The sequence below is a fragment of the Lepidochelys kempii genome, chromosome 7 (genome assembly GCF_965140285.1).
Source record: "Lepidochelys kempii isolate rLepKem1 chromosome 7, rLepKem1.hap1, whole genome shotgun sequence".
In the NCBI taxonomy this organism is placed as follows: Eukaryota; Metazoa; Chordata; order Testudines; family Cheloniidae; genus Lepidochelys; species Lepidochelys kempii.
Window position 1 is genome coordinate 6,016,477 of NC_136386.1, and position 17,919 is coordinate 6,034,395.

The 17,919-nt window shown below is 42.2% G+C and overlaps 1 protein-coding gene across 2 annotated transcripts in view; it reads right to left on the bottom strand.

The window, feature by feature from the left end:
- The window catches only part of PRICKLE2 (prickle planar cell polarity protein 2), a 195,311-nt gene that overhangs the window by 111,096 nt on the left and 66,296 nt on the right, over positions 1-17,919 (bottom strand). The window lies entirely within an intron of this gene.

The following is a 17,919-nucleotide window of genomic DNA, read 5'->3' on the forward strand; positions in this document are numbered from 1 at the left end:
TTCAGGGGTATCCACAGAATCAACAGAACTGCAAGGCAGCCCTCAACACATTGTTCTCCCTCCATCTAGAGAGAGCACAGCAGAGTGCAAAAGGAGGGAGTTTGGTCTCCTTGCATGTTCAGTCCTGGGTTTCTTTGTTGAGGCTCCCAACAAGAAAGGCACTATTTACAAGAGGCATGTCCGCCATCCGAAAGTGGAAACCTGTCTGCCCACCAACAGAAGCAGCTGCCCCTCCACTGGATGGAAAGGTCTTTCAAACACTATCGACCTGAGCTGCAACCAAATGGAAGAGAACTGTTTTATATCCATTTACCAAGCCCCAGAACAAAAGTCTACCACCTGAAGCCGAGAGGAGAATCTGCCAGCTTCTGATTCTGTTTCGACTTGTTTTGTAAGCTGCTTTTTGGTTGTACTCCTCCTCCGCTTGAAGAACCTATTCAGCTTGTCCCCCATAACATTTCGTCTGGCCCATCGCAGGATGCTAAGGTCCAAGAGGATCTGCTTCAGGTCCAGGTATTTGGCTCAGTTTGCTTACACGGCAGGATCTCCTTCAGAGATTGGGTAGCACAGTCCTTCCTCTTCAGCCTCTCTGTTACCCAGATACACTCCATGTGCCAGCAACATCACCTGAGCCAGCAACCACAGTCTAGGCTCAGCAGGGATAAAAAAAAACCCTCCACACTGCAATACAGCAACTTAAAACTCCAGCCTGGCAACTTCTTCTTTCACTAAACCCACATTAGGAACGTCCACAGGAGCTGATTTCACTAGAAGATGTCACGAATATTTATGCATGATTTTTGTTTAGCGGTGTGTATTGTAGAGCTGGGCTGCCCCACCCTCCCCAAGCCACAGTGTTACTACAGCCTAGACGTGCGTTTGTTTGCGCGTCTCCTAAGGTACGCCAGAGCAAAGGTGGGGCCCTGCAGTGTGATTTTCAGTTCTCCCATGCATTTACTGAGGGGGATAGCATTGCTGCACTGAAAATGCCAGATGCTTTTCTGCAGCCCAGCCCCTTTGCAGCACTGGTAGAAGTAGGAAAGCCACCGTATCTTCCCACCTTAGGATTCCGCTGGAAACAGCCAGCTCTTAAACCCCCCCCCCCGCCCGCCCCCAGAAGGCATGGAGGGGGGAGGGGGCATGGCCAGGGCCCTCTTGCTGTCTGGCTCCTTTTGGCTGGTGTTATAACCTGTTGGGGCACAGCTAGCTGGGAAAGTTTGGAGCCACACCAACGCTCCTCGACCCTGTAGAGCCAGCCACAGAATCGGAGCCACAACTAATTCCACCACTGCATCCAGCACATACAGGGCCCAGCTACAAATATGTGTTTCCAAGCATGTTGGTGCGGCTGAATCTCACGAACGTAGCCGTGCTCTCTTGGAGCTTGGTATTGGGTTGGGTGGGAAAGTTGCCTTACTGGAGGGTTTTCTTCCTCTTTAATGTTTGAGTTGCTGTGAGGAAATAGGTTAGAGCAACTTTAGCTCAAAATTAACAAAGTTATTTTTTGTCCAGAGATGTTCAAACACATCAACCATATCAATTTGTTATCCTGAAGACTGTGGGATGCGATTTCTCTCCAGGAGGCAGCAGGACTCCAAAGCTAGAATTTATCAGATTATGAATACTTTCCTATCCAACCTCTTTTACTGCTCTATAAATCATCTTCTCATTGTCTATACAGTTCCCCCCCCCCCAATATTGGATTAGCCTGAAAACCAATAAACATACTTTTAAAAAGATCCTCAGCTACACATGTGGAATGGATTAAATGATATTCTATTTTCCATTTGCTAGTGCTAAAGAAAATCTGTTCCTTGAACCATTTTTATTTTGCACATATAAGCAATTTATTCCTATTTTATAAAACTATTTCTCTTCTAGCCAGTACTCCAAACATCCATCTATAAATTCATTTTGAATGTGCCCAAGACAGAACTATTTAAGTGCAATTTACCAAACTATGATTCAAAAACATCATGTTCAAAAATCTCTCTCTCTTTGAGATGGGTGTACAGGCAAGCCAAGTTTTTGGTATTTCAGACAAGCTAATCAGTCCTTTCTTTTAGCCTCACCAACATAAAAGCATGTTTACGGACTCTGTGGGTCCTCTGCACTGATAAGATATTTTATCTCTACAGTCAAAATGGATCCATGGCATTTTAAAGAAAACCTCTGAAAAGATGAATGAGAACTGCTTTGTGAAAAGAAAAGGAGGACTTGTGGCACCTTAGAGACGAACCAATTTATTTGAGCATACGATGAAGTGAGCTGTAGTTCACGAAAGCTTATGCTCAGATAAATTGGTTCATCTCTAAGGTGCCACAAGTACTCCTTTTCTTTTTGCGAATACAGACTAACACGGCTGTTACTCTGAAACCTGCTTTGTGAAGTATCTACACAAACTCACAGTGCTATTTGGCAATTACCTGCCAGATCCGCAGGTGGCGTAACTCTGAATGGATGCTTTGATGTCACTTCACTTCAACTGTGATGTTCCAATTCACACCACGTGAGGATCTGGCCGCTAAAGTCTATGGGGACGGTAACAATGGAATTGATTTGGCCTGTCTTGCTGAAGCACTTCTCTTTCTAGAACCACCATACTCTTGCAAAGTATGCATTTTCTTCTTTTTTTTAAACCCAGGAGTCTGGTTTCTGCATGTTGCTGACCTGTTTTCAATGGGGGCTTGAGAGGGCCCAGCACCTCCCAAGATCTGGCTCTTAACCTCTTTCTTACACTCCTCCAGTTTTATTTCTTGCCTCCCGCCCCAAGTACCTCAGTAACTGACATTGGGCCACTTTATCTACAGCCGTAAGGGCAACACATGCTGCTTCACTTTTCGATTCCCCTTTGAAGCTGCTCTCTGAGCACTTCAGAGACCACTGTCTCGACGACTGAAAATTTCCATTAATTTTTGGTTATGATTAGCAGGTCAGTCCTCGCAACTCCAATAACAGCAGGGTTGATAAGTGCAACTATATTAAAATTATCTATGCATAAGGGAGAATAATTAGGGGAGCAAATTCTTGCCAACACTTATCAGCTGTATGCTGGCTGCTTGCTTTTGTACTAGTAAAGGCTTCAGACAGCCAGGAAGGCTGCACTGTGCCCTAAACTTCATTGCTCCTCAACACAGTGTCTCCAGGAAGACAAATCTCTCCTCTGTTGTGGGCGAAATGTTGATTGCAAAACCGTGGAGGCAATCCCTCTGGGAGGCCGGAGCACAGAGAAATTAGAGGAACATTTTCCTCTCGGTGCATCTGCGCCACTTCCATTTACACAGATGGAAATTATGCACGCAGATCAAGTAGGTGACTAGGTTTAGAAAATTCTGCTCTGGCCTCAGGAGCACGAGGCGTGGGGGGAGGGATAGCGAGGAAAGAAACACGTCTGCTGAAATCATGAAAAGCCATAGCTGCTTGTAACCACAGGAACTCCTGCAAATGTTCCATTCTGTACCTGCCAGCAGGCGTCATTAGTCACTATGGCAAAACTGATCAAGATAAAAGGTGGTTGAGACAGTCATAAAAGACTTGTAAAAATGTTTAAGATCTCAGCTCCTTTGAAGCCATCTAGAGCTCTGCTAAATTGCTTCTTTTATTTGTTTTCTGGTAGGGGTTAGCTTAGTTTTCAAACTAACAATATTTATTTGAATACACCACATATCTTGGTCTGTAGGTCAAAGCCACGACAGACATGCACAATTATTTAGTGTAATTCCCAAGCTATGAAATTAAGCCCAGCACTGGGGAATGCCAACTTCTACTCTCTGAAATTAGAGTGGGGTTGTAGGAGCTAGGGCATGGTCTACGTTGCAATCACATGGTTTTGCCATTGACTTTATGGGAGCAGATACATTCCATGTATCTGGAAGAGTCTGTTCTGTTTGCAAATGTTCTGAAGAGCTCCAACAAAGTTCTGAACTGTGAAAAATGGATAACACTGATGAACATCACAGGCTAGATTAGGGTGACCAGACAGCAGGTGTGAAAAATCGGGATGGGGTGGGCGGGGGGGTAATAGGAGCCTATATAAGAAAAAGACCCAAAAATCAGGACTGTCCCAATAAAATCGGGACATCTGCTCACCTTAGGCCAGATCCTCAGCTGGTGTGAACTGTAGAAGTCAACAGCGCGAGGCAATTTACACCTGCTGACGATCTAACCTATTGTTTTTAAAACTCCCTTTCTCAGAGTGCTTTTTATTCTTTTCATTCTGTCACAGTTGTTTCATTATTTGCATTGGAATAACAGAAGAAACATGCCTTGACATGATCTCTCCATTTCTTAAAATAGGCAACTGTAGTGGAAGGTTGGAATAATGACCAGAGGTACAGTTCAGAGCTTCATTGCTAGAACTGTTCAGCTTTACAGTCCTGACCCCCAAACTACTGACTAGGTGGCACTATAAGAAGTAGCCATAAGACCTATGAACGTAGCTTGTTGTTCAACTAGTTAAATCGCTCAAGGGATCGGTCTGTGGATGTTTCTGAAAATGCCCTCTCAGGGAATGGAATGGCTATTGCAGTGAGGAACTGTTCAGCTGTTTCCAGCATGAGTGTGTTGTGTGCAACATATTCTGAGGGGGCTTTCAAATACCATAAATTAATTTGGGCAGTGGGGCCTGTCTCTTTCCCTTTAGCGCAGGCGTGCTAGAACGGTTCCACTTTGCAACGCAGTCCAGGCCACCCGCCCTGTATGCATCCGATGAAGTGAGCTGTAGCTCACGAAAGCTCATGCTCAAATAAATTGGTTAGTCTGTAAGATGCCACAAGTACTCCTTTTCTTTTTGCAAAGACAGACTAACACGGCTGTTACTCTGAAACCTGTTTATTTTGTATTTCCAGAGTAGCTCACAAGGCATCACTCCCGGGCACGTGTTAACATACAGAAGAACGTACAACAGTACAAATACACAGAAGTGCAAATTAGACACCTAAAACGCTTCCAAACAGAACTAGAAATTTACATTTTTAATGTGTCAAATCATGAAAAATAAGAGCCTTCACTTCCTTGTGTTGAGGACACCTTACTTCTCTCTCCCTCTGCCATTTCTTTGGCTGCACTGGACCCTACAATGACGGGGATTGTTTCTTGAATTAGGGAAATGAAATCTAATTGGGCTCCATTGGTAGCAGTTACGGGAATTCTTTTCCTGAGCATTCTAATTCTGACTTAACTGTCATCATGTCCCATTACATTAAAACACGCCCATGACAGAAAGACTACAGGGCCAACTTTTACAAAGCAAGCCATTTTATTTTATTTTTTTTAACCACCATGCTTGAGGACCAGATTTTCACACACAAACTCTGTACAAGCAATTACTGCAGCTGCCCATGCAAATGGCCGGTTGGGTATTCTGCATGTGCACTCCCTACAGTTTGCTGATGCTTATATCATCATAGCAGCATGCGTGAGTTATTCACACGTGTTTCTATACACTCCACTCCAAATGTCGTCATCATCATGGTATGAGGAATCACAACTCTTTTCAAACAGGAGGCATTTTATTAAATAAAGCAGCTACCCCTACCAAAACAAGCTAACAGGCTTCCAAAGAGCTTGAGTTCCCATTTTGTCTCTCTTGTTCACCAGGGAGCTCATCCTCTCTGGAATTCTATACAGCACACAGAGACACCTAGTGGCTGGATGATAGTCTGTATACAAAAATATCAATATTGATACTGTAGGACCCTTTATTTCATTCTCCTTTGTTACACCAAACTATGTAAATGCTGTATCCCTTTATAAAATACTGTTGAGGATTGTAAGTTCTTTTCCCTGAAGAAGACCCGAACCACTCCCTGTTTCAATGTTAGTGCCACTCAGCTTTGGTGTTTAGGTTCCTCTCTCCTGGTGCTCGCAAAGACTCTACCCACCCCTTATCAGGGTGCACAGTCGGGGAGGAGGAGAACACAAGCAGCCTGCCTTCCATAACCGTGGCCTGGACCAGGGCCAGGCACAGTCCTAGTCATTGTGCTGATGGATTGGTCTGTCCTTCCATCCCTATTTGCTGGGCATGCTCAGTGCCCAAAAAGAGGCTTGGGAGGGCTAGGGCGCCCCTCCCCACTTATACGCTAGAGGGTGAAGCTGGCTGGCCACCTGTGGGGTTGGGGGGGGGAGAGTAGTGAGCTGCACTCTGAAGGGGAGCAGCAGCATAGGCGCTGACTCTGTGGGTGCTCTGGGGCTGGAGGCATTTTTCCATGGGGACAAATTAGCGGGTACTCTGCACCCACTGGCAACCAAGCTCCCCTCACCCCCCGCCCCACCTCAACTCCTCCCCATACACCCTTCCGCCATTCCACGCCATGGGCAACAATATCAAGGACATCAGATCCGCACCATCAATGAATACATTTCACTCGTGCAGGATTTTTAGAAAACTAAAAGGGAAACAAAAATTTGCCGGTGTAGATTAATCTCATGAACGATGCCCACAACAGCTTTTTTTCTGGATTTGATTAGAGAATGTAACATACCAAAAACATTTTTCCCCTTTACGATAAAGTCTGTATTCTAAAATTAAACCCAGCAGGGTAAGCAAGATCCTGTATAGATTTCAAAAGATACTGCACTCTTTCTGACTTTCTGCCTGCACTGTAGACACACATTGCGAAAATGCTTGAGTACCTCTGGCACCAAACATAAACACTACGAGAGCTAAAATCATGTACTGTTTTTATCTTGATAGTCTACACCACAGAGCACAGCTGCGGTTCGCCATTTCAGGATAAACCACTCTCGGCTTTAGATCATTTTTAGTGTGTAACTGTGGATGCGAAAGCAAGATGGTATCAAAAAGTGACAAAAAGAGAGGGAGAGGGAACAACCAAAGAAATGTGGGAATTAAATGACAGACTTTTTTAAAACACATTTCTTAGACATCAGAGTTAGCGTTTCCCTTAAAGACAACTGAACCCTTTCGTGAGTATATAATAAACCCTAAAGAAATTCTGGATCTTTTGTAAATAGCAGGCTCCTATATGTATTTTTCAATTGAGATGACTGTAGCTGGGTCTCTGCTTTAATAATCCCAAGGATTACTTACATCTTCCGTAGTTATTTCTACTGCAATGGATAACTGGTGCTTATTAGAAGAAAGGAGTAAACCTTTCACTTTTTTTTTTTAATAACACTCTCCTACACATAATAGTGGTAAGTAGGCTATAAGATCAAAACAATGTAAGAGCACTGTCTAGTGGCTTAATGAAATCGCATAGAAAGGAATTATCTCTATCCCTGTAATCTCAGAGAGAAAGAAAAGCCCGGAAAAGTGGAGTAAGTGCTCAGTAGTGCCAGCTTGCACACTTTTAGTGAGAGTCTTGCAATATTTGGTGTTTCTTTTGAAGCCTCAGCTTCTGGAGTTGGGTGATTATGAGAGAATCTTAATTTTAAAAAGTAATTTCTTTGTCCTCCTGGTAATGGAGAAAAGCTTGAAAATACGGCCAAACGCCACTGACTTGAATGGGGCTAGGATTTCACCCATAAGCTATACAGGCTCAAAAACCAGAAGGAAAGTAAAAAGAACCCACATTTTCTCTCTCTTTATTTATTTATTTATTTATTTATTAAATAAACTAAGTCTCCTGATTTTTAAGCCCATTTCCTGATTTTGGGTGGCCTGCCTGATGATTGTTGAGCATTTGGGGTTGGCAACATTGGATGCTTGAGTGGCGGAACTCCTGCAGAGATGGAATGCTTCAAAACTAGCATGTAGACTTTGCTTTCTGTTTGAGTCAACAACAACAGTTTCCAGTTACACAGGCTCCCCTCATTTCTCATCTTTCCTTAATTACGGCTCTCCTGGAAGAATACACAAATGGCTACTTACAGCGGAAGAAAGCAGTTAAATACTCTTGAACAGTAGGAGCTGCAATTGGCACGTTAATGAGATTATTGATTTTTAATGTACTTGTTTAAAAATAAAATTGCATGCATTTGTACAGAACTAGTAGCTTCCCAATGCACGGGAAACCATCTTAATGCACGTTACCCCAGCGCTGCCTTGAATAAAAACTGATTTCTCCAGTGCCTTCCAGCTGTTTGTCACATTTCCAGAAAAATGGCACCTGACTGGAAGTGTGTACAGTGTTTGGACCCAAACTAAAAAGTGTGGAGTCATTTCAGCTACCATTGAGGTCAGTGGAAAGTTAGGACATTTTGCACCGTGACTTTGCAGAATCAAGTACCATATTCAACTCAGGTTCTTATATCTTCCTATATTTTCACGCATTTCATTAACCTTTCACATATGGCTTATGACCATGTAGGGCAGCCACCATTTCTCCTGACATCAAAGATCTGCGCTGAAAACCTCGTGAGCTAAATCCACGGGTCTCTTCATCTCAACCTGAACCAACACTTTGAAGCTGGAGGCGGTAACAGACTCATGCACTCTTTGGATCAGACCCAGAGATGGACATATAACAGACCAGTGGGCAAAGTTAAAGGAAAAGTCAAAGTGAAATGGCGACCTCCTGAAATTGCAAGTCCTTATGGAGCAAGAAAGCTTCATCAAGGCATCTTTAACTTATTTCTCATAGAGAATGGGGCTTCAATGGGACTACAAGTGCCTAAAGTTAAGCACATGCTTAAGCGTTTTGCTGGATTAGGGCCTAAAACCCATTTTATTAAATGGTCATGCAACTCAGGCCGTAGAGGTTCATGCTTTCAGAACCAGAAGTCCCAGACTCAATCCCCACTAACAACAACCCACCCATGGGTGCAGCATTACATGTGCCCATATAGGGCAGGTGCGAAGAGTCAACCGAATGCATGAAGGAACAGGAAGAAGGAAGTATTTATACCATAAGTTCCACGGCACTGGGTAACATTACAAGGCCCATTGTAATCTCTACAGCTGTATAATGCCATGTAGCATGTGATAAAGGACAATATGTGCTGCCGTAGTTTTGAGGAGCTCCCATATGTCTGACTTACCACAGGGTCACTCCATAGCAATCGGGGGGCATTTTGAGGGTCATTCCTCGAAGCGCTGCCCCCTGGAAAACAGGGCTTTTGTGAATTATGTCACACCATGAGCCGACGCCTTACGCTGTGATGCGATACTTAGAAGCACTGTGTCTGTGGCAAGATGGTGGAACTTTCTCTGGTTTAGAGGTTCAAGAGATAAAATTCTCAAGTTCTCCAGTGTTAGGAGGTATCTGTATCCAGGTATCCCAAACTAAGCGAGGTCATCTTAAATCTGAAATGTTCTAGTTTCTTTGAGGAAAGGTTAGATTATAATCCATCAACATTGTTTTACAGCTTTTAACAGATATCTGACCAATGGACATACTGTATTTATTTATTTTTCTAAAACGGAACACAAACAGAGGCTCCTGTGTACTGAAATTGGTAGGAAACTTAGCATTTTCTTGGCTTTTACGGAATCATAGAAATGGCGGTCTGGAAGGGGCCTCGAGAGATCATCCAGTCTGTCCCCTGCACTGAGGCAGGACTAAATATTTCTGTAAGCACTTTCGTGAATTAAACTGCCTTCAGCAAGGAACCCTGCAGTACTATCTAATTCATGACGATCAAAAGCAGCAAGCAGCCGTTCAGAAGAGAGGCAATGATCCTTGCAAGACAGTGATCTATTAGTAGGGATCTACTATTCCAAACGGATCCCAGTTTCACCTCGCAGCTACCCTCTGAAAGGGTATACCAGCGCAGCTTCTTGTTCAGAATCAACACAGTTGTTTGCATTGCATTCTTCTCTTTCTTACATGTCTCACTCAGCTCCTTTCCTGTATCCGTAGAGTATTACATGATTGTTAGTGTTGAATGCTTGTTCTCTAGTCATAATTTCTTTAGCCACACTAACACTGGAGACTGATCAAAACCCTGGACTCTCCATTTTGAAACACAGTCACGAGGCAGCTTTTACAAACTCCACCTCAGATGCAGATATTCATCTGCAGCAAAAACGTGGGAAGCTAAAGGGTCAGCTGAGCACTGGCAATAACCTTAGGAGAATATGAGCAACCACTCAAGGTACAGTGGCTTCATCTGCATCATGTCAAATTCCAGTGGTCACAAAATGAAACCAGTAATGCCAAGGCACTTCACTTAGGCCTTCCCTCACTACCTTTGCTTTGCATTAATGAAAGGGTTGACCCTCATATCCAAGTAAATTAAGGGTTAAATTGTCATAGTTCAGCCACTACCCACAGCAGGATGTAAGTGAAAATGTGGGAGCTCTCAGAGATAGACCCAACGCCTCCACCGTTGTAGACTGGGCTCATGCGGTTCCTTTACATTCCAAACAGGCCTTGATAACATACGGCTCATCTCCAGGAGTGAAATCAGTGTGTAATATCGACTTCCAACCTAGCAGAAAATAATTCTAACATTATGCAAGGGCAACACTGACAAGAGAAGCCCATTGAAACTTAATTGTTGTGGGTCACACAGAGTCAATCAAACAGTCGTTGGAACTCAGATTGTGGACACATGTAGCATGTTACCAGTTATAATGCCGCCTCTGAGTTTTCATACCCAGGAAGCAGCATTTCTGATGCAATATTTTTGAAAAATCCAGAATCGGTGAATAAACACAGAGAAAGAAACAGCTTCCAAAACCACAAGGCAAAAAGTTAATTTCCGCAATCTTTGCCCTTCTTGTACAGCGTTCATTATACACTGAAGTACTCAACAATTCAAAATGGACTCCACAATTCAGTTTTACCCTCCTGGTTACTTATCAAGGGACAATGTCATGTAATATTTCTGTTAGAATAGTGAATCTTCCTAGATCTTTGGAAAATAATCCAATTACATTTAACATTATTAAGTCATTTGTTACATGAAACAAAGCTATGGATAATACTCTGATTATTCCCTAATAAATATCTATACAACTCAGGAGGAAATCGATTAAAATGCATTTTACTAGAAACCAGAGATAGAAGAAATATTCACGGTCTTGATTATATAAATAGAGAAAATGCATTACTATTTAACTCCCAGTCTACAAGGAGATTATTGGTTTATCTCAATCAAAACTAAATATATTCAGCTATTAAAATATTGCATACTTTCTCACTTTATACAACCTTCAAAAGAAGGCAATCATCAAATCTTTATACAGCCTCCAAAATACATTAAATTACTTAAATGTAACATATGGAAACCAATAGAATGTTTTGTATCATATGTAGGAATAAAATAATTTAGAGTCAGAACTAAATATCAAAGATTGATTTAAACTAAGGAAAAAAAAGTTCAAGTCCTCAAAATCAGCCTCATATATTCAGACCTGATTTTTGTTTTTGGATATTAACAAAATTACATAAAGCATATCTGATACCAACAAATCTATGTTTCAATAATACTGGTGATTCAATTAATCCCAAATTCTTTGAGCGTCAAACCCACTTTAGATATTGGGAGAAAAAAAACGAATTGATTTAATAGACATTACTGTTGAAAGTTGATTTTCACTTGTCATTCTGAAGTCACTCTCCCTGAGTAATCTAGCTGGTATTAAAACGAAACACAAAACCCATTGCCAGATACTGTTATTCTTATACTGAAGAAAAGGAGAGACACTTAGAACTCTCTTTTAACCAATGGGCACCCTCCCGATTGGAAACACACATGTGAAAGACATTCAGAAAATCAAAATGGTTCAACTAATTTATAACCCATTTGGCATCCTGTTGAAAGAATGATGGAAGAATCATTTAGGAAGCTCATACCTGCCTGACCAAAATCTTTTCTTCTCCTTTTTAATTTCTTTCCCTGTAATTGTATTATTTACTATTTGAAGATATACATGTTTTTATAAAGCTGGAGTTTGCAATGGAGCTTTAACTGAACACCCAGTGATTTGGGTACCTAACTCCCTTAGGCTATTTTAAAAATCCCAACTTAAATCCAGTGGAAGTTCTGATCCAAACAATAACAACAAACAATCCCTCCCCAGGACAGAAAAAAGCAGCTCCTATCATATCCTGCTTATTCTTTGTTGTACAGGATGAATAGACCGCTGCCTAAATACCCTTTAAGAATTTGTAGGTATCATTGTTTCAGGCTTATTATGTTTGTTTTAAAAGGTGCTGCAGCCAGACAGGTTAAAGCTGTAGTGTTCCAGCGATGCGTTACGGTGTGAAATGCAGTGACTTCTCCGGATCCAGCTTTGCTCAAAGTCTTATTCAGGAGACACAGGCAAATATTAAAATATAACAGCTGGGGAAGAGGGAAGGGGTAAAACGTGGAATTTTAACCAAATAACTCCCATGGGAAACACTTCTGCCATGCTGAGACTCACAGACATTTAAATCTGAGGGTGGCAGGGGGTGGGGAAAGGGATTATTTTATATCTTTTTAAAAAAAAAAGTAAGCAATTTTTGAGCTCCTAAAAGCAAAACCAGAATGTTAGCAGGACCTAGTCCTATACCCTTTTTCATTTTTTTTTATCTGCAGAATCTGATCCTGAGATCTGCTAAACTCGTCCTGCAGGATGCGGAGTGCATTCAGCTGTCACTGAGAGCAGAGGGCACTAGGCACCCTGCAGGTGGTGCTATGCAGCTCACTGGATCAGGCTCTCGAGCAAAGTTGTCTAGTGGTGGCAAAGGTTCTAATTTCACAGCTCTCCTACAAACGACAGACACTATTTCAACATGTGATGCCCCAGGAGAGCTTTATTTTATGCACACACTATGCATGCATACACGTATACAGACCTGCGCGTGTGTCTCCCAGTTCAAAGCTCTGCAAATCCAGCTAATGGAGAATTCCCCCTACCTACAGAGCCAGAGCCTACTTCTCCTCGGACACAGGGGCATGACTGTGGAAAGGGGTGCCGGCTGGGGTGTCCCAGTGCCCCAGTGATATGTGGCTGTTGGCAGTTTGGTCAGATGCTTATCTTCCCTGGGAGACTGGAAAGGTGTAAATGTGACCTACAACTGCCTTTGTCTTTCCCTTCTCCTCCTGGTCTTGCACTGAGCACTGCTTAGCCAGGCTGGAAAATCTGGCCCATACACACCCATCTGTACACACATGCTTCAGAGACAATGATCTGCCCAGCTCCCACTGCTGAGACTTATAAAATAAAATGCTCCTTGGCCAAGAGTCAGAACTGCATTGCTTGATCTTTTACACCAAGACTGCAGATGTCCACATCAACAAACGAGCATTGATTGCGTGGGGAAACTGGATCTGTTATCACTTCAGAGCCTGCTGTAAAGGTCAGCTGCTGCAAAAAGGCTACACGGGTTATTGTAAGAGGTTATCATCAAATGTGAAAGTGTTCATGGTGAAAGATCTTCGTGCATACAGACCAGACAGTGAATAGCCATCCTCTGCTAAGCAGGTGATTGTTTCTTCGGGGGGGAGGGATAGCTCAGTGGTTTGAGCATTGGCCTGCTAAACCCAGGGTTGTGAGTTCAATCCTTGAAGGGGCCAGTTAGGGATCTGGGGCAAAACTTGGGGATTGGTCCTGCTTTGAGCAGGGGGTTGGACTAGACCTCCTGAGGTCCCTTCCAACCCTGTGATTCTGTGAATGGCTACGCAAGAGCTTCCAAATATGCAATCCCAAAATGGAAACTCTGCAGAGTTTTTATTAATCTTCATTGAAAAACTTTTGTAGTCAAAACTCCAGAATATTCCTAGCCACACCTATGAAGACAAAAAAGCCCCACCCCAACATCATGCAATTAATCAAGTTATAAGTACCCCACAATCCGCCTTCACAGCTATAGAGGCTTAGGACACCTGAAAGTGGGAAAGTAGAACTGAGTGATAAAGCCTGGCTCAGTGCCAGTTTACAGCACTGGGCAAAGATCATGAAGTGTCTGACTCAAAACAGATTAGGCAAAAGTCCTCCCTTGATGACACTTGCCTGTGAAATGGTTTCTTTCTGGCTACCTATAAAGCGGTGGGTTGATAAGAAGTCTCTGCTGACTTTTGACTCTCTCTGATAACCGAGGGACCTGACTCGACATTAGTTATTCTTGGCTATTAAGGTCAGGCTTGACAAAGCCCTGGCTGGGATGATTTAGTTGGGGGATTGGTCCTGCTTTGAGCAGGGGGTTGGACTAGATGACCTCCTGAGGTCCCTTCCAACCCTGATATTCTATGATTCCTTGATTATCTAGGACCCCGATTCACTATTGCATTGATGCATGTGCTTAACTTTCATCCAATCCCCATAGTCGGTAAAACTTCAAACACATTCTTAACTCATAAGCCCCATTGCAGCCAGTGGCACGTAAGCCAGTGCTTAAGGGCTTTGCCGAATCAAGGCCCATGCTATGACACCATCAACATTTTAGGGATTGTACCATTGTGCTTTTAAATTAAAGGGCAATCCAGCCTTTGTTGTAGTATCGGTCATATACTCCTGGAGCAAATCACCACAAACTCTCTCTCCCTGCATCTTAAAAAAGGCTGAAAACTATTTAATTTACATATTTTAGGTATTTTCTATTTTAACCACTGCCAGGCCTCCCTTTGGAATCATGCGACTTTGCTTGCTTTTTTAGTGCTTTATTTGCTTAATTTGCTCTGACTTTACACTCACGTGGTCTTAAATAGATGGGTTCATCAGCTAATAGTACAAAAATTTGGCATTGTTTCCTGATGTATAAATTCCATGCTTTGTTCTCTATTGACTATGACCTCTGTAGTCATGGGCAAGGAGAGAGTACAATGGGCATACAATGCAAATCAAAATGGTTGCATTTTACAGCCACTTTAATTACTCTGGGGCTGGTCAATGTCTGCACATGGCCCAAGGTCATGGAGAATGAAGCCCAATATTATTATTGTTATAATGTATCTGAGCTCCCACAGAACACTCCAGTCCTTTGAGGGAACAGAGTGTTTACAAATGGACAGCAGAAGAAGAGATGTTTGAGAGAGAGAGAATTCCTTTATAAAGGTAAATATTTCTATTTACGCAAATCGCTCAACAAGATGGTTGTCTTTTAAAATCAGGCAAACACAAAAGTATTAACACCCAACACACGGCTGTAAACTATTCTAAGATTCTTATTTTATTCTTTTAAATATAAGGAGTTTCTGGTGAGGTCTTCCATACACTTATGTTGCTGTAACCATTTAATAATATCAGAAGACAGAAATCATTTGGGAAAGTATTTTGAAAATCCTCCAATAAACAATCCTACGTGGCACAATCTCAGTGTTAAACACGAATTAGAAATAGTTTTAATCAAATTTACCTGTGACAGGTCAGATTATCTTGATCTGTGGCTGAACCTCTGATGCCTAATCGGCTTTGGAAGTGCCTGTCTTTGAGTGACAAGAACCAGAAACCCGTATTGTTCAGATGCCAATTTCAGCAGGAGTGTGAAAATTGTACAGTAATTGCTGAACTGCTCTTCCTGCCAACTGAAGAAACAAGTTGTTCCAGTCACCTTGCTGGAGAACAACATTGGCATGGTTACCTGGATACCTGTTGCTGAGGGATTCGTACACTGCAGTGGAATCTTGGCAAGTTAAAATGCCTGATGTGTCACCTAAAATGAAAACCCATTCGAAAATTTTACTTGGGCGAAACACATGCTGTGACCCAAGACTTTTGAAAGTGAGCGGTGATTTGGGAGTACTTCAATTTCTGAGTGGCCAAACTGAGGGTAACGTCTAGACTGCAATCACAAGGTACAACTGCAGTTCACGTAGATATAAACAAAGTAGTTGTAATCTAGCAGTACAAACCCACCCAGGAGCTTGGATAATTACTCACGGGGCTAGACCGTGCTGAAGCACGAGCTGCTGCATCTTCATTACTCCAGGACTTGAGCTAGCTAAATTAAAGCTAGCATGGGTTTGTCTACTCAAACTGCAACCACACCCCATGACTGCAGTACAGACACACATCCTAAAGGGGCCTGACTTTCAGGGATGGGCATTCTGAACTTTCTGAACCGTCCCTGATATAGGATTAAGCAGTCAATAAGGATTTAATGATTTTGGCAAAAGTGTGTTGGTGGAAGTGGGGTTTTCAAGAAGAAAAGCAGCTGACAATCCCAATTTTAAAGGGAAGGGCACTGGATCTGCAGAAATATTAAAGGTATTACATGACATTAGAAGTGTAGCTTTCTTGAATAGTCCCAGTAGGACCTTGTAGATTCATAGATTTTCAGACCAGAAGGGGCCACTTTAGTCTGACCTCCTACATAATAGAAGTAACAGAACTTCACTCAGTAATCCTTGCAGGGGAAGGGATTCTTGCAGATGAACTGGTGTGTAAGAAATGCCTGCACTGTGAAGAATAAAGAGAAAAAAACATAGGTAAGAAGAATCAAATACTAAACCAGAAATGACAGGCACTATTGGCAAGGTGCCCCACATACGAAGCTCTTCCACTGGCTGAAAGTTCTGTAGAAAATGTTCCCACAGTAATACAGAATTGGCAGAACAATTCCCAAATAATATTTCTAATGGGAAAGAGCAAGAGAAAATGATTGTGCTCAGCCATTTACTACTGTTTTTTAACAGGATTGCTTGGTAGCTAAAAATAAAAAACAGCATATATGGATTTAAAATAGCAACTCAGGATGGCTCGTTAATGTGGAAAGTGAAGAATGTGTGTTTTACTGGTATTGTCAAGAGTGCTCATGTCAGCAACAGAGCAAGAATGAGTGTAATCGATCCTAGTTATTTAACAGAAATTGAGTTAGATTTCACCACTTGGGAGGAGGGGTTGCTTCTACAAGGGTGGAAAACCTGACACAAAATCAAGCTTTCCAAAAACCACAGATGCAACTGGGGAAGACTAAAACCCCAACACAATACTGCATCAGCAATATGTTTGTGCAGGATTTTAACATATGTGTGTATCTGCTACTGTGCATCTGAAAGAGGTTGATGCTAAGTAGCACTTACAAGCTCTAAGAAAGTTTATTTTAAAAAATACAAACAAACAATTGTTAAAAAAAAAGTCAAAGGACTAACCATCGTATTAGTGTTGCACTTGAAATTGCTATTGATTACACATATCGCTCACTTCAATTCTAACTGCAACCATTCATATCGGTCATTTCCCTTAGTCTATCGTTTCTCTTGTTTAATTTTTCCCAGCAATATTCTTTAGTTGTAATTGCATGCCCTGGTATAGTTATGGACATAAGTATGAACAACTGTGTTCATTATGCCATCAAAGGCTTAAAGTCCCAAAGCCACATCTCTAGGGACTTTTAAAACAAGACTAAGCTATTTCCCAATTAGTGAAGGATGGGGGCTCTTTGTCTCTTTTCTAAAAGTAAAGAAACAATATGACCTGCCACCCTCAGCAGAGTGGCAGTACTTACAACTAAAACATTTGCTGCCATTTCAATTTGGTCCAGATGCCCTACTGGGAACCTTGGAAATGCTTCATAAACTCCCCTGGCCACTACCACTATGTATGCTTTACCGACGAAGAGGAAGTCCATTGCAGTTCTCCGTGAAAGCACAGGAAGGAGTTATCACAGCTTTTCAAAGAACCTCAATGGCAGAACATATTACTGCACCTGATACAGCAAACAATTCTATTCAAAATGTATCGGATGCCACAGAGGCTGCGCAAGCTGGGGGGCCTTGTCCTCAGATGTTTGTGGGCTCTGTAATAAAGAAAAAGGAAGCCTGATGCATATGCTGCAGGACCGTCCAACCGTCAGGCAGCTGTGGAAAAAGGTGGACACAAGAGTGAAATTGGCACTTGGCTTCAGCAACCAAGTCCCAGCTGAAAATTATATCCTAGGTGGGGGCTACACAGAGGCCTTCCAGGGGGTCTATCAACTCATCTAGAGATTTGCCTAGTTCTACAACAGGCTACGTAAAAAGCATGAGCGAGGTCAGTACAAACTAAATTTTCATACAATAACCTGCTCTATATACTATACACTGAAATGGAAGTACAATATTTATATTCCAATTGATTTATTTTATAATGATATGGTAAAAAAG